Source organism: Scomber scombrus, chromosome 23 (genome assembly GCF_963691925.1).
Source record: "Scomber scombrus chromosome 23, fScoSco1.1, whole genome shotgun sequence".
Taxonomy (NCBI): Eukaryota; Metazoa; Chordata; class Actinopteri; order Scombriformes; family Scombridae; genus Scomber; species Scomber scombrus.
Genome location: NC_084992.1, coordinates 2,486,901 through 2,505,937, shown reverse-complemented (window position 1 = coordinate 2,505,937; position 19,037 = coordinate 2,486,901). Strand labels below are relative to the sequence as shown.

Here is a 19,037-nt window from a genome sequence, read left to right as displayed (position 1 = left end):
TTGTTTATGTGTTTGTGCCCACCTTGAGTAGGTACTATAGTAATGGAAAAGGTTGTTCCTGGTACCAAACCAAGTCGAGTCGAGCTGAGTAGTGCTAGAACCGCTAAAGTGCCATTAGTTATCAATACATATTATAAAATGCCAAAAGTTGGGTGAGGATTCATGACAGATAACACCATCCTGTAGGCCTTCTTTCTAGCTTGCACCCCCAGATTACTATCACTTTCACATTTGTAGTCTTCATCCCCAAATTATACTAACTCGACACCTGAATGACACTACTTGAGGCAATGAATCAGATTACAGCTCCCTCTGGAGACACATATACACATAAAACACACACCAAAAACTAGAGGAGATCCTCTTTAAGTCTCACCCAGTTGTCGAGTCTCATCCAGGCTCGAGGCGTAGTAAACAGCTCCAGACCCAGGTGAGAGTTCCTCTTCATCTGAAGGTGAAATAAATTGGAAATCAGCTGAATATATCTGTTTGTTCTCTTCAATGCTTTTCTTTGTATCTATCTTGTCACTCCCTCAGAATCAGCTGGTGGACATGTGTGTCACTGGGCTGTGACGATGTATTACCTGGTGCTGCCTACCTGTTGCTAAAATTGTGGATGTTATGCAGTAGATTATGTCTCTACTTAGCAAATACCCATGTGTGAACAATGTGTACAACATATTATGATTCATGTTGATATGAACATGATATGAGCTGTGTCTTCCCATCAATGTTTTCTTTTTATCCATCTCGAAATGTTGGGAGTTCTGCTGTGGTGTACTGCAGAACTAAACTGTTGGTCCATTTTTTAAAATTTACTTTGACTGATATTATCATTAGGTTTACATTTTCATTAAAAAAAAATCTTGATGCATAAAGAGTTTGAGATCAAATTTAGATTAATGAGATGTAAATGATACAAAAATATGTTTAAATGTGTTGATTAAGTATGATAAATTACAGAAATACATTCACTTCTGAGGGGCCCTTCATGCTTGTTTTCTCTGTGGTTTCTTGTGTGGTTTGAATCCAGGAAGCTCAAAGTTTCACCAACACCTACACATGTAACACAGTAGTAATGTAAGACAAAAACACTGATGTACCTTCCCTATTCCTGGTATTTGTTGCAGAAGCATGTGCCGGTTGGTCTGCGTCAGCTGCACTGGATTCTACAGTGACTGGTAAAAGCAGATACTAAAAGTTAAACAAATACAGGCACAGTGAGTTATCAGTTTATAGTAAAATATGCCAAAGGTTGGGTAGGGATTCCCTTGGAAGCCCAAAGATCATGTTAAAGAGGTCCTGTAGTGGGTATCTAGACACAAATAGATAGATAGGGCATTTCCTTTTTGATACCACAAATTATTCACCACATTATAAAGGAGTGCAAGATTATATGCAGGAAGAACAGCAGGGTAATGATCTACTTTACATTTTTACGATATTTTTTTAATCCCAAGAAAACTAGCACTTCTATTGCATACTATATAGACTATATATGCATGGTTTATGTACGCACCTCTTTGATGCCGAGCTGCACCTGATCCGAGTGTCAGTGAGGACAAGTAGAGTAATACAGCAGTAAGAAAAAGAATGAATGACAGCATCAGTTGAAAAATAAGAAAAAGAACAAGGTAAATGCTTAAAAAGTAATAAAATGATATACATGACATGTGGTGAAAGAAGAGAAAAACCTTTAAGAGTAGGTACAGCACAATAAAGTAGTTTGTGAGCAGGTACCCAAATTAGGGAATAGTTACTATACTGTCACTGGAACAGCAGCAAAGGAGATAATAGAAAATGTTTTGTATGAAAAGAAACATACAAAACCAGCATAAGGCTGAGTGATAATGCAGCCATGTCTGGTATCTGTTTTGGATACATTCTGAGGATTGAGCATGAATCTCCATAAATGATTTTGGCCATTACCAGTATACAAGTTATTATGCAGTACCAGTAATAATGAACAGTTATGTCAATGCTGAGCTATCAGTAGCTCTTCCCAAGTGATCCAATCCACCCATAAAGCCAAACTGTGACCAAATTTTGAGGTGAATAAAAAATATAATTTTGCATCCAGTGTTCATTATCTTTGCTTTGAGCCTACATTGTGGTCGACTCATTCCTTCAGCCTTAATATTATTAAATAATCCCAATTCCCAGTTTTTCTGGACTGCACAAAAGCAGAACTGGGTTGTCATGATAGTTAGTCCATGACTGAACTGAAAAAATAAGAAGGTGCTAGTAGCAAACTCTAAAACTTTTTTAACACAGAATCCTCAAAAAACCACCCACATTTTGACCGATAGGTGAGCGTAAGCAGTACAGCAAAGGCATTGAGTGCTTAAAGCAACAAAGCTATTAGTGAAATCCTTCATTTTATGTTTCTTACCTCTGAGCCAATAATCTTTGCCAAAGCACTGTATGCCAACCACCACCAACAGAACCACCAGTAAAAAAGTCACAATTATCAATGGGACATTATAGGAGGAAGTACAGGAGGAGGCAGGAGATTCTGGAAATTATACACCAAACGAAAGGGACTATAAAAATCTTCGAAAAACTTAACAGATCAGACCAAACATAAGCAAAAACTTCCACAGACAATAACACCAAAAAAAGATCAAGCAATATATTTTATAATTTTATTTGTAATAACTTGCCTCTGACAGCCAGCCAGCTCTCTGGTGATTCTCCAGCTCCTGAGATGTTACACTTGTAAAGTCCTTCATCAGACTTGGAAACACTGTAGATGACCATCTCCCCTGTAGAGCTGCTCCTGATGAAGAGTCCATCTTTATAGAAATCAGCTGTGACGTTGGTAGAAGTAGTTTTGTTTCTACAGCGCAGAATCACAGGATTTCCCTCCATCACAGGAAGAGCAGGACTCTGCAGAATCACAGAACCAGCTGAGCAACAAATGTGTGATATTAATATATTGTTGAACATACATTTATGAGAAATATCTTGTCGTATTATGAACATACTTGTGACAGTGATGTTGATGCTGTTGCTTCTCCTTCCACCTGCAGCTTTACACCAGTATGCACCACTGTCCGCTTGATAAACATGTTTAATGCTGCAGTATAAGCTCATTGATTCCACCTTATTAGTATCACATTTGGGTATTTCCCCTACAATTTTCCATTCCGTTGAACTATCAACCTCCCCACAATGAAAAGTGACAGACTCATATTCAAAGAACTGTAGTCTGTTTGGGTTGATACAGAGAGCTGCATCTGAGACAAAGAAGAAGTCAGAGAATTAATTAAGACATTTGCTTCATACGTACAAAACTACTGAAACATGAACTGCATACAATTGAATATATGCTTCTTAAATGATCAAACAACAAAATTATTATACCTGTATATATTAAAGGATAAAGAAAAGGATCAGTTCACCAAAATCAGAACATATTTTCCTACTTTTCCTAAATAATTGACCACAAACAATTCTCAGCTAAATGTATTGTTCAACATAAGTAATTTTGATATCAATGAGGAACTAGGTGGTACTCACTATCTTTCTGAGCAAATGAACACCGCAGGGTCAACACAGTCATCACTGATGAGAAAAAATAGAAGAGAGCTCAACATTATACAGACACTTTTATTTATAGCATCAATATGCTTTGCAGACCTGCTAACCTGTACGCATTTTGTGTACCAGGCACATATTTTGACATGAAAGTACGCTAGTACGATATGTTGCATTAAAAGTACACTAAAAGCTCGACGATGCCAGGTGAGTTTCGAGGGTTGTGCTGTAGGCAACTGTATGCCAACACATCTCTAGCCTATCGAAAAGTAAAGAAGAAGAGTTTGTCCAATCATAGTGCCGTATTCCTCACCCTTGCCTTTTAACTGCCCTGCTCTGTAATTGTAGTGAGCACCATGGTAACCCCAACCAATAAAAAAAGAAAATCCATGCACCTTAAAAGTTTTTTGGAAAGTTACCAGGAGAGATAGCCATGCCTCCGTGTCTCCAGACTTCCTCACCATGTGCTCTATACAGTGTGCAATACTGACATTGATATCAGTCATCAAGGAGCATCAGGTAACAAATACTGAATGTTGTACATTTTCAGAATAATCATACCTGTCAAGATATGTGTCTGAAGTCCGCAACGTCATGATTGAAATCCATGACATCCACAACAGTGTTACACCACCGCCACACACACGCGTGTACAGACAACACAATTGTTACATTATCCTTTATTTACAATGGTATTATTTTATTTTATTTTAACCCTATATAAAGTGTTTACTCACAAGGCTCCCACTGCATGCTCAAATAAGTCTCACTAATATGGCACAAAAATAATGCCATAATGTACCCCATAGAGAAAAGTTGTTGAATGATGAAAGTGCCCGCTGAAATTTGATGCACTGTATGAATCAGAGACGATGCATTCGGGCTCTGTTCGGAGTAAGAACGGGGCACGCCATCATTCACTCTGCACAACAGCACATTGGGCTTGCAATTAAATCAGTGATATTTAGTGAAATCCATGAAATGGGAAACATGACAAATAGCCAGTTAAAAAAGACGTGATATACATGAGACTTAAGAAGTATGCTGTATTTTTTGTGTTGTGAATTAAAAAGGATAATTAGCCTACAACAAAAATGGCAAGATGTATATTCATGTAGGCCAGAGTGGAGATAACATCCCAGAGGAAAAGCTGTGCTTACAACAATATTGTCTTTGTCTTGCAAATAAAAAGTAACTCTCATTTAGAGATAATAGAATTCTGATCTAAATAAGTAGCAAGAGAATAGCAAAAGTGTATTTTAAGATCTTCAGTTGAGTTGAAATTGGACTTGTACTGACACAAGTAGGAAAGCTATTTCTTAGGAGTGGAAATTTGAGCAATACAAGAACAATGTAAAAATCTTACATTGATGTTAAATTGAGTTCAATTGTGTCGAGGAGAAATGGGCTTACCTCTATATTGTTTGCTGCACACATGTACATTATATGATTTTTTCCCCCCAGCATAAAGTGGTACTCAAAGACTTTCTCCAAGGTTGGCAGGTCTGGCTTTGTATCATTTCTGTTCTCTTGTTTAAGACAATGATACATGATCACTGTAGGGACACTGAAATACATATTCATGCTGACATCTATGAGTGTACTGCTGCCTGACTTGAAAGCTAAACTAAACCAATAGTAGCTACTTTTATTCAAAAATATTATAACTGGTGCAGAAAAATACATTTAGATGCTAAAAACCAGTCCCTCTACATGAAACCTGTTAAACATGATCTGGTTTTGTGCACCAGAATCTGAATATTTTTATTGTAAACTTTTCAACTTCAACAAACAAATTCTCTGCCATTTTGTTAATTAGAAAGAGTAACAGGAAATGGAGACAAACAAAGTACTCACACAGTCTGATGCAGAGAGCTGTGACCTCCATGTTGTCTTGCTGCGGACTGTGTGAACATCAGACTGAGGCGTATTGTTGGTGGGAAACAGTCTCTTCCTGTGGGGCCTATTTTTGACCAGTCTGTTTGAGTTCATCTTCTTCTGAGAGGCGGAGCTGCTCTTGTGGTAGAAGTAGCCTCAGTGGTTGAGTTACATCAGTGGGTGGAGTAAAAGAAGAAAGCAAACGTACCGAAGACATTTTGTGCCTGCAACATATGGTACTGTGAGAAATCCTAACCTCATCATGCTAACATTCTTACACTGACAATGTTAACATGCTGGTATTTAGCAGGTGTAATGTTCATCATGTTCACAGTATTAGTTTACTGTGTTTTTCTCTTTTTTTTGTTGCTTTCTAACGTGCTAGTACCTGACAGCTCTCTAATGATGTCACTTGATGAATGTCAGAAATCAAAATCATTACCATTCATCCTGTATGGACTATACACGTCTACAGAACATTTGTTGACAATCCACTTAGTATCTTTTTAGGTTCAATGAAAACCAAAAATGTCAACCTCATAATAGCGTTAAGTGGCAAAATCACCAAAATACCCAGAATGTATCCTTGAATGTTTAACATCAGTAGGATTCATCCTCTGGAGGACATGAGGGATTGTGCAGTTGTTGGATCATGCAGTAGTTTTAAACTCTAGATAACTTACAGGTAATTTTTTAAGTCAGGGTTATTTGTGTAACCACTGAGAGGAAAATTATTTTTTGCTGTGATGTCCTGATCAGATCCACTCAGTGGAAACCATTCACGAATCAAAGTTTCTATCCTGCTCTCCTTAAATAGTATAAAACAATAAGGTAATATGTAAAGTATCAGTCAAAAGTTTGGACACAATTTCTCATTGATGTGAACGGGAAAGTGTGTCCAAACGTTTGACTGGTACTGTATATTATAATAGTCACAAGTTCATTACATTTTTAGGTAGTAGAAAAAAAAGACAGAAAATGAAATTCGAAACTTCAAGGTGAATGTAAAGCATATTGTTCTATGATACACACAGCACAAGTTAATACACACAGGCACAGACACACGCAGTCTATTCATAGAGATGTAAAGCTGCTGTGGTTATTCTGCAGACGGTTCGTCACAGTTGAACTCAGTGCGGATTGTAGACTTAATAATTTGTTGATTGTGTGGTTTTGAAACACTGCAGTTGTCTTTGTTTAACTTCTGAGAATCTCACAGCACAAAATGCTTTTAGACCCTTAGAAAATAAGGTACAACATCTATCAATTAATGAAAAATACACCTTAGAGCAGTAGGAGATATTGTTACCACCATTTTGTCAAACATACTGCATTTAGAATGAGTGTGTTTGTCAGAATTATGGTCAAAGTGGATTTTCATGCAGTGTGATTGTGTATAAGTAAAATATGAACTGTATAAAAACGGGACATTCGATCAAATGCATACATATAAAACAACACAGATCCATTTGCAAAGTTCAACCCCAGCAACAGTGTCTGACTTTGAGGCTCATTTGACATAGTGGCCAAACTGTGTAATTACAACATCATGTGATGCCATTGGGCCCAAAAAGACTTCTTCTTTGAGACTTACATTGTTATAGAGATGTCTATAAGTCAGCGGATAAATGTGAAGGTGGGGGGACAGGAGCTTAAATGGCCTGGTAGAGCTGCTGCTGATGAAGAATCCTTATCGAAATCAGCTGGGAGGTTGGTAGAAGTCCTTTTGGTTTGGTTTATTTGGCCCTATCCGTAGGCTTTATGGAAACGTGCAGAAATACGGACAAAATGAACACGGAGCACGGACAGAAGGCTCCGTCCGTATCCGGATTCATATTTAACTTTGAGCATAAATGGGACTTAAGACACTCTTAACTACTAAAGTTGTAAGGAAGCTTTACTGAAGCTGACAAATCAGAAGAGTAGTAGTAGTAGGAATGGGGTCTTAAAAAGACAGGAGCTCAACCAGCCTTTTAGAGACAGAGGCTCAACTGGGGAACTGCATAAAGGGCCAGTATATGATAAATAAGGTGTTTTTAACGATTAATCATGCAAAGATATTCCAGTAGAGACCCAGAACATAAAATAACATAAAATAGACATAAATGTGACTGATATTGCTCATTTATTTGCATTAAGAATATGAAATAATATTTTGAATATTGTACCTCTTTAAATATTATAAAACAATAAGGTAAGAAAAAAATGATAATCGTTAAAAGTTCATTACATTTTGGTGGTAGAGGAAACAAGCAGAAAATTAAACTTGACACTTCAAGGTCAATTAAAGCATATTATTCTATGATACATACAGCACATTTAAATACACACAGATACAGACAAACACAGAGTCTATTCATAGAGATGTAGAGATGCTGTGGTTATTCTGTCTTTGTTTGACTTCTGAGAATCTCACAGCACATAATACATCTGCTTTTAGACCCTTAGAAAAAAAGGTACAAAACCAATTTATCACGTGGATTATCAGTATGACTGTCTATAAGCACAATGTGAAAATGCAGCTATATACAAATCAGATCAATTATAACACTACAGTGATCAAAACAGATGCACAAATGAACAAGGTGGACATTGAGTTTTCAATTGATGGGATGTTTGATATCTTTGTGACCAAACTAACTTTTAGTACACTCAGTCTTCTCTGTCACTTGCGCCATTATTCTCTTTAGTTTGGCAGTTACATTTACATGTGAGTGGACATGAGTTATTTTTTGTACCTCCCAGTTTCCCACAGTGAAGCAGTCCTACCAGCAGCAGCAGCAGAGCCACCATCACAATGGTCAACACTGTTCTCAGGACGAGGTAAATATGACAGCAGTGATCTGAGGACGGGTGAGTCTCCTTGTGAAGATCTACAAACACAACAAAAAGTATTTGCATGAGCAAGTGGTACTTACATATGATATATTCTTCTTCATGATATTTGAATGAAATTAAATCAATTGTTGATGAATTGTTTAATAAGCTAAAAACAATTACAATTGCTTAGCTCACTGGATAATATGTGTGATTAGTACTGTTAGTAATGGTTCTTAAACACGGCATATCTGCAGACCTTAAACGGGATATATTATGTGTTTTGTGATTTTCTGTTATTTTTATAATGTTATAATAACGTTTGTTGAACATGGTCAAAGTTCCAAAACTTGGGGTCAACATCTGCCTGATATGTTAGATAAAGCAACTCAACAAAATCAAACAAACTCAGCAAACACTATTTTCCTTGAGTATTAAGGAAATACATTTGCAGGGCGTCACAAAATACTTAAGGAAAATTATAATTTTAATTTTAGTTTAAGTCCATCAGTGTCTCACCTCTGACAGTCAGCCAGCTCTCCGTTGATTCTCCAGCTCCTGAGATGTTACACTTGTAGAGCCCTTCATCAGACTTGGAAACACTGTGGATGATCATCTCCCCTGTAGAGCTGCTCCTATTGAAGAGTCCATCTTTATAGAAATCAGCTGGGTGGTTGGTAGAAGTCTTTTTGTTTCTACAGCGCAAAGTCACAGGATTTCCTTCCATCACAGGAAGAGCAGGACTCTCCAGAATCACACAACCAGCTGAGCAACAAGTGTTTTATATTAATTTTATGTTGAACATACAAAAAGAAATGTGTTGCTAAGGTGTTTCCATGTGTTTTTCATGTTACCCACTCACATATTTCAGATCTGATTCAGCTCCTACATGTATGGATGTATTTCAGAAGTCATATTTTTGTAAAGAAATAGAAGAAGTAAAATCCTGCTACTATATTTTGAGGAAGCTTCCTAAAGTTGACCAATCAGAACAGAGTGGACTAATCAGGAGGGGGGCCTTAAAGAGACTCTCAGAGCTCAACCGGCCTGTTAGAGTCACAGGCTCAACTGAAGGGCTGCATAAAGGACCAGTATATGACAAATAAGGCGTTTTTAACCATTAATCATGCAAATATATTCCAGTAGAGCCCCAGAACATAAAATATGTTGTTTTAAAACTGAATGAAGATAAAAACAACTTAACAAAATGTTGCAGCTATTTTCCCTAAATTGATGAAAATCACAACACTTTCTTTAAAACTGACTCAAAAGTGCTGGGCGTCACACAATTGTAAAGGACAATTATAATTTGAATTTCAGTTTAAGTCTTTCAGTGTCTCACCTCTGACAGCCAGCCAGCTCTCCGTTGATTCTCCAGCTCCTGAGATGTTACACTTGTAGAGCCCTTCATCGCACTTGGAAACACTGTGGATGATCATCTCCCCTGTGAAGCTGGTCCTGATGAAGAGTCCATCTTTATAGAAATCAGCTGGGAGGTTGGTAGAAGTAGTTTTGTTTCTACAGCGCAGAATCACAGGATTTCCCTCCATCACAGGAAGAGCAGGACTCTCCAGAATCGCAGGACCAACTGAGCAACAAGTGTTTTATATTAATTTTATGTTGAACATACATTTATGAAGGTGTTTCCATGTGTTTTTCATGTTACCCACTCACATATTTCAGATCTGATTCAGCTCCATCATGTAAGGATGTATTTTAGAAGTAATGTATTTTGTAAAGAAATAGAAGAAGTGAAATCTATAGTGAAATACTATAGTTTGAAGAAACCTCCTGAAGCTGACCAATCAGAACAGAGTGGACTCATGGAGACAGGAGCTAAACTGGCCTTTTAGACACAGAGGCTCCACTGAAGGGCTGCATAAAGGGCCAGTATACAATAAATAAGGCATTTTTAACAATGAATCATACAAATAAATTCCAGCAGACACCCAGAATATAAATGAAGACCCAGAAAAGTGCAGAATATGTCCTCTTTAAGAGACTATACAACATAAATTAAGTTGTTTTAAAACTGAATGAAGATAAGCAACTCAGTAATGTTGAAAACCTTTTCCTCTGCAAATTGATTTTATTGAAGTTAAAGTCCTTCGGTGTCTCACCTTTGACAGCAAGCAAACTCTCGGTTGATCCTCCAGCTCCTGAGATGTTACACTTGTAGAGTCCTTCATCAGACTTGTTAACACTGTTGATGATCATCTCCCCTGTAGAGCTGCTCCTGATGAAGAGTCCGTCTTTATAGAAATCAGTTGTGAGGTTGGTAGAAGTAGTTTTGTTTCTACAGCGCAGGGTCACATTATTTCCCTCCATCACAGGAAGAGCAGGACTCTCCAGAATCACAGAATCAGCTGAGCAACAAGTGTTTGATATTAATATATTGTTGAACATACATTTATGAGAAATATCTTGTCGTATTGTAAACATACCAGTGACAGTGATGTTGATGCTGTTGCTTCTCCTTCCACCTGCAGCTTCACACCAGTATGCACCACTGTCCGCTTGATAGACATTTTTAATGCTGCAGTATAAGCTCATTGATTCCACCATATTAGTTTCACAATTGGGTATTTCCCCTTTGACCTCATATACAATTTTCCATTCCGTTGAACCATCAAACTCCCCACAATGAAAAGTTACAGTCTCATATTCAAAGAACTGTAGTCTGTTTGGGTTGATACAGAGAGCTGCATCTGAAACAAAGAAGACAGAGAATGAATTAAGACATTTGCTTCATACAAAACTACTGAAACGTGAACACAAACTGCCTATAATTGAATATACTATGCTTCTTCTATCACACAACAAAATTATTATATATTTGCATAATAACGGATAAAGATTCCTGCGATGATTAAACTTTTTTTATTTGTTAATTTATAGCACATAAAAAAACATAATACAAAAAAGCAATAAATGCAGATTTTTGTTTAGATTAAAACAATAAATAACAAAAGAGAAATTTGAAGAAGAAGCAAATAAAATTCATAAGGGCTTGTTGGATGGCCCTCCTATGGTGAGACATACACCATTACAGTCAAAAGAGACAGACTCATATTCAAAGTGTTGCTGTCTGCTTGGAGTGACATGAAGAAAAGTTGCATTTGAAACAGACAAAGATATTTTTCTGTGTCAAAAGAGAAACTCCATAGCTGGACCATTATGACTTCTATGATAGATAGGACTCTTTCAAGATACATCATATCTCCACTTTGTGTCAGATACACACATACAGGTACAAACTGCATTTACTAGCAATATAGCATTAACAAATATCAACTGAATTTAAGCATTAACTTAATTTAAGGTCAGGTTTATTCATGAAAAAGGAGTTAAAGGCAGTATTTTATATATTTATCTGTATTACTCACCATTCTCCTGAGTACAACAGTGTTGAACTTGTATCCCCAGCAGCAACACTGGATAAACAAATTAACAAAGTTCTACATCAGCCAAGGTTGCTCTGATGTACAGGAATATAGAAAACCTTCAAAAAAGAAGAAACGTCAGGCTCATTACTCACACAGTCTGACGCACAGTGCTGTAACCTCCATGATGTCTTGCTGCGGACTGACTGAGCATCAGAGTGAAATACAGCTGAAGTCTATTGTGATCGAGAACTTCCTCTTCCTGTGCAGTTTGTCAATCTTTAAGTCATAGTCATGGGCCATTCATACTTTCCCAGCTGAGGTCAAGTATCATTAGTTAGCTTAAAATATCAATATATACATTGAAACACTTTTTGGTTAATGTTATTGTTTTATGTTCATACAGAAAAAAGTTCCCTCCTTATTCAATTTCAATGTATAGGGGACAAAGTCTGCTGTCCTTCCTGTGCACAAAGGGGTACTATATTTTATTTTGTATTTTGTTTATTCAAGTTTAGAGTATTAAACAGTCAGGGGAGGCCTAATAAAATAAGCTGTTGAGTTGCATTATGGGAAATGTAGGATTTTTGTAGCCTCCTAGAGTACCCTTTTAAGATATGCAACATTTTTAAAAATATTGTACAAGTGAGTGTGCCCGTTTTTAATTGTGATGTAGCCTTGTATCTTATATATTAATGTAAAAATGTTAAATGTAGAATGGTGCCTGTAAGTGACTATACATTAAAACATATAGCTGCAATTTAGTACTGCACCAAAGTTTTAGGCACTAAAAGACAGATAGATAGATAGATAGATAGATAGATAGATAGATAGATAGATAGATAGATAGATAGATAGATAGATAGATAGATAGATAGATAGATAGATAGATAGATAGATAGATAGATAGATAGATTTTTTTTTCTGGGGGCCAAACCATCTGTTGTGGGACCCCTTGTGCTGCATGTTGCTGAAGACAGTTTTTTAAGACTGTGGCGTAATGTTCGGGCTTCTTGTTGTGCTGCAGAATATATTCGGGACCAATCCAATGCTCCATGATGGTTTTGCATGATACATAAAAATCTAAACATCTTAAGTGCCTAAAACCTTTGCTCCGTACTATATATTATATACATTTGAATTATACTGATGCATTAATGTGCAAACAGATTTTTTTTTTTTTATAATGTTGGGTTACATTATACCCGCACAGCTCCCTTACACAGGAGCTTCTTCCCACTCACTATCAGACTAGTGGCACAGGACATTAGGGAACTATCTCAGGCTTTAACTCATTTCACACTATCACAATACGGACAATGTGCAATACCTTTATAACAATAATGTAGATCTTTTTTGGGGGAAATGCACAAGAATTCCAATGTACCCGTACTGTGATGTACCTGAGCAAATGGCAATAAATACTCTAATCTAAAGTTATTTAGTTATGTTTCACAATTCTAAAAGAGAAAGATGGGGAATATACAAAGAAAAATGCAGTTCTGGAAGGAAAAGCTGACTAATACTAAGAAACATTTCTGTTGTTCCTGATGGCCTTGATTGCAGCTGTTAACTTTAGTGATAAGTTACCTGGCGACTAGCTCAAAGTTCAGTTGCTCACAACCACATAGTAAAAACTGTGATTGTGGTAAATAAATAAGTACATATAAGTCTGAAATGTAACTTTGATTGAACCTTTTATTGTAAGAAACTGTTTCTAATCCTTATGCTAGCTAAAAGCTGCCAAATGCTTTCTCAGTTTAATGGTGACTTTGTTGGTTACACATTAAATCTAATACAATAGAGCTTGCAATAGCAGCTGATAAACCAGCATGAGTTAAGAAGCCTATCAATGATTTACATACTTTAATTGCAGTCTAATAAAATGGCTGACACAGCGTGCAGCAGGTACGTCGCTTTCTGACTTTAATTTTGCAAATTCTATATGCTTCGTCTAAGTAACAGTTTTTGAAACACAATATCATCTGTTATATTAAAAGTGGGTCTGTATTTACACAGGTATAGGCAATACCAGGTTTTTAAGTCCATTTGAAAGATTTTGTGCCAGTGGGAAAGTTATGACAACATGTGATGTTTCTCCAATATGGCAGTATATTGTAGTATAAGCATTCTTGAGATCTTACTTTAAGAGGTTCCTAATGAAATCAAATATTTTACAAATCTGGCAAAATCTATTAAAGCTTTTTTCAAGTCACAGATGAATAGTATTTGTCTATTTAAAGGGTAACATATAGGCTAACTACATTGTGATTGCTGTGGAACTCTCTGTAGGATTGTCTGTGTTGGCAAAAGTTAAAGTATAATTCCGTTACATGGACATGTCATTATATAATAAAAAATAAAGGATACTGCCATTTTAACAGTGTTCTTTGGGACACGCCTTTGTTTAACTTTACTGTAAATAGTAACTAATATTAATATTTAATACATGTATTATAATTTATCTAACTTGCAACTTAAACATTTAGGATTTTCTTTTAATTGTTGTAACCATTTGTAAAAGTCAAATAAGTCCACATTTACATACTTAATTCATATGAATGAGAAATTTCTTAGTATTAGCCAAACCACATAAATCACTTGTCCATTTTCAAAATTGCAGGATGCTTCACCTGATGGATGGACTGTCACCTCCCAAAACTATAGGTGTTCTGATTTTCCATCTTCTCCTAACAAACTCCTGTACAGGTAACTCAAACACAATTATATAAAAAAACGATTAAGTTTTAATAAAAAATTCTAATCATATTCTAAATTGCTATTTTCATTTGCTATAGTTAACACTTTTATAATAACCATGGAGGTTGATCGCAGTGATGAACCAACAAAGAATTATTCCTGAATTTTCTGTTCATAGGAAATGTTTATTCTTGTGTGTTTCTTCTCCATTTTAGTACATTAACACATTACCAGACTACAGCTATAGAGTCACTCACACTGTTTATATTTTCACATGTCTTACATTGATTTTCAGAATTGAGAAATTCTGAAGTTTTGGAGATTGTAAACGTGATTGCATCTTACAAAGTACTATAGCTTTTCTCAGCTTATTGGATCTGCTAAAGAAAATATTATGTAAAATAGCACTTCTTCTACCACTTTTAATCTTTCCAATGAGCAGTGTTGGGAAAGTTCACTTTCTACATGAACTAGTTCAAAGTTCAGTTCACAGTTCCAAAAATGAAGTAGTTCATAGTTCTTTTTTTTCTTCAATATGTTGCTGCGAGCTATTATTTTTTTTAATTATTGCCACAACCCATATAGAAACACAGACAGCAATTATTTTATCAGTTTTAACACTGAAAGTATGTGTCAGGTTTCTAAATTGTTTTAAGTAATTATACGAAGATGCCTTCATTTGTTTTTGCCTCCATGCTTCACATTTTGATGACGAATGTGGCTGTGCGACTCTGTGGTGGCTGGTGTTGCCATATTGGGTGTTTAGCCAGGTTTTCGGCTGGAAGGCTCTATGGAAAGCTGGCACTCTCTTGATCAAAGTTACAAAATGTTCCCGTTCACAAATGCCAGAAAGAACGCATTCACAATAACGTTAATCAGGTAGAAATACAGTACGTTCAGTTCACGTTCGCCCAAAATATGAACGAGTTCATGAACAATCGTTCATTGAACGAGTTCAGGCCCAACACTGCCAGTGAGTTCAGTTATTTATTCAGAATCACTTTTAGCTGGTTCGTACTGCAGGAACTAATAAACATGTATGTCTTTCCAGGTCAGTCTCAGCTAATTGGTCCCTCTCAGCCAATAGTGGCAACAGTTGGAAATGACATCATTTTGCCATGTCATCTTCAACCTGCTATGGATGTTTCTGCCAAGACGTTGGAGTGGACAAGACCTGATCTGGATCCCAGATTTGTTTTTGTGTGGCGTGCTGGTCAGGACCATGTAAAATTAAAAAATCCAACCTACCAAGGAAGAACATCACTGTCCATTGTTGAACTGAAGCAGGGAAACATTTCATTGAAACTCTCCAAAGTGAAAACTTCCGATAAAGGAAAATACAGATGCTTCATTCCAGAAATGAATGAAGAGTCCTTCGTTGAGCTAGTTGTTGGTAAGTAGATACAGAATAGTCAGCACATAGTATCTGCTAGTGTTTGCACCATATACATTGAATACACCATATACGGAGAATTAGATAGCGTCACTCAATATGACAGTGTCCAGATATTTTGAATGGTGAAATTGACAAAGCTCTCATAATAAAGGCTTCTTTATGTGACTAAGGCTATATAAGTGAATGACATAGGCATTGTGTCATCAAATACTGCCAGTTCGTCACATCCCCCTGGTGTCTAATGCACACACATTCGTATAGGGAAGCAAAAACTTTCAAATAAATCCGATACAGACCCATTTGTAGCCATCTTATATAGTCAGAGCAACTGGTTAGGCAAAAATGATCACTTGAAATATTGGCATTGTTATTGCCACAAAAATCAACCCCAACTTATGATTGGAAACATGAGACTTGTAGTTGTCATTTATTAGTTTATTTTAATCATGACAGTGCACACAAATAAAGATGTGTACACCAGAGTAAACCAAAGGGCTACTTTTCAGTCTTAGGTCCTGATTTACTAAGATCCCAAATCAAGATGACTAAATTACGTGTGCAGTGCAACAGACTGCATATTTGGTTAGCGTGCGTTTGGAGGGTGATCTACTCAGAATAACAGCACAAATGACAACAGGTGCAGACAGCGGTATTTAAAATTAGGGTTTTGTGTCTTAAAGCTGCAGTATGTAGTTATGAGAAAAAAGTAGACTTTGCCAGAAAATGTTCAGCCTGCAGGTCCCTCCTTCTTCCTTTCTGCTGCGCTGCAGTCCTTCTAAGCCCCTCCAACAGAGGAACCTGCTGTGCCGCTGCATGCACGTGAAGGCTCGTCCCCAAAGTAAGAGAGGAAACCTGTTTGATCAAGTGAGAGCAAAGCAGATGCTGCATGGTGGAAGGGGGCTGCCAGCAGGATGTGTACAGCATCATTGACCCTCCTCCAGGCTCTGATTGCGAATCATTTTACAACCACTGGGTGGACACAGAGACAGTGGATTTTGTCACAGCTTATCTGTGTCTTATTCTTCTGTCAGATCGTAATGACAATTTTAGCAAATATAACACAAAAATAGTTACAGACTGCTGCTTTAATGCAGAGTTTGAATGAGCAGAGAGCTGCAAGAGTTACAGCAAAAACATATTATTGGGGAAAAAACGGTATATGGGAGAGTATTTGTGACAAAGTCAATGCTGTCAATAAATCAAATATTCCACTCCAAAAATATTAACAGAGGTGGATAAACCTGTTCTCTGTGTATTCTGTCATTGTGCCTCCGTCTTCTCCTTCCATAGTAACAGCTGGTTAATACCTGCCCTTTCAAACTTAATTTTTATAGGTGCAATTACAATCTGCAAAATTACCTTTAGGTCTGGTAAACCCCAATGTGCGTGATAAGTTTACATTATTTGCATTTTCTCCTCCCTGAATTTTGCACACTGGGGTTAAAATGCCCCATATTACATATTAATTAAGGCAAACGTACTAAATGAACAGTGCATAATATCTTGCACAGTTGAAAGACGCAAGCCACAGTGCGCCACATTATTAAATTTTAGCTCTTACAGACTCATGTACAGCAAATGATCAATTAATGAAAATAGATAACATACAGCAGACTTTCTTTCAAAGGCAGTTCATCTTTTGATTTAACTGATTGAACCTTGCATTCGTCCCCACTGTTTTAAAAATGCCCTTTCTTTTCCTTAGCATCAGGTACTGTCTCTTCACCTGTTATCAGTATAGCAGGTACTGACAGAGACAGAGGAGGAGTAGTGTTACAGTGTGAGTCTAAAGGCTGGTATCTACAGCCTGAGGTGTTCTGGCTGGACGGTGAAGGAAACCTCCTCTCTGCTGGACCTACAGAGACAGTCAGAGGTCCTGATTACCTCTATACTGCCAGAAGCAGAGTGACTGTGGAGAAGAGACACAGTAACAACTTCACCTGTAGAGTCCAACAGAACAACATCAACCAGACAAGAGAGACAAACATTATTGTCCCAGGTAAAACAGACCTTTTTTGTCTCAGATTCTGGATTTACTTTCAGTGTATAATAATTACATGTTTTTCTGTTGCATGATTTGCAGATGATCTTTTTAACATCCAGCCCAGTACTTCTCCTGTCATAATCGGTGTAGCTGCTGGTTTGGTCGTTGGCATCGTAATTAGTGTTCCAGTTGTTTTTTTTGTGTGGAAATGGAAACAAAACAGTAAGTCACAAATGCATTGTAGTGACTCTCACAGGGTCTTTTATTTTAATATTTTGTTTTATGGAGTACTTACAGTCTAAGTGTCAGACTTCTTGTGTCTAATGTTACACAGATATCAAACTTCCTGAAATGAACAAAAGTTTTTTATACTTTAATGTCACTGCCTTTATTTTTACACAGAGACCAAGAGAAGCTGCAGTAATGAAAGTGAAGGAGGAGGAAATAAGAAACTTTCTAAAAGTGATGATCCTGAAATGCAGCCTCTCAATGCAGCAAAAACAGATGGAGACACACAAACAGTAAGTCCAGCGGTGTCAGAAGAGAACAAAGGACAAAAAGACAAGAACAAAAACGTGAGTTGAAACACAATAGAGTCATTTGCAGTGGAGGAAAAAGAAACCAAGAGGAACTTAAAAATATTTACATAAAGAAACAAGACTTGAGGTCTCAAAAGAGCAGGGTCACAGCACGAAGCAGAGAGCCTAGACATATTAAATGCCTTGGGGGAAAATTGATCAGAAAAGCAAATAACATGAATTATTCAGGCAGTTCATTGTTGATCATTTCAGCTTTCTATCTGTATGATTGCTGTAAGTGTGTGATTAAATTAGGGAGAGAGACCTGCAGACCCTGAAAGAGAAACTGGATACCAAGATCAAAGAGGTTCATCTCTTCATCTTAATCCTTTTGTCTTTATTTAATGTCTCTTTATCTCTGCTGTTTGAGGCAGACTGAATGGATCCATACATCATGTTAACTTTATTAAACTTCTTAGTAACATGTTGCATATAAAATCCCTTTGACTATGTTTAAAGTTGATTTTTTTATATTGGATTTAGTGTAACTGTGTCATCAGGTTGTTTAATTACTCACATGCTTTAATATTGTAACAATGTCTCTGTCTAACTTTGCCTCTTCCCAGCATGAGTTCATTGTTTAAATGTAATGACTCATTTCAATTGAGTCTTCTAAGGAAACACCTCAACACAGAACTAATACGTTATTGTAATATATCCATTATGTTTGTATAATGGAGCCTCCTCACCTTTTATCAGCACTAAAAGCTGACTGGATTCTCTGCTGCTCATTAATGAATTTATTCATGAACCTCATTAAC

The 19,037-nt window shown here is 36.8% G+C and overlaps 1 protein-coding gene across 1 annotated transcript in view; it reads left to right on the top strand.

Annotated features, from left to right (window-relative positions):
• The window catches only part of LOC134006303 (lamin-A-like), a 154,426-nt gene that overhangs the window by 94,034 nt on the left and 41,355 nt on the right, over nucleotides 1-19,037 (top strand). The window lies entirely within an intron of this gene.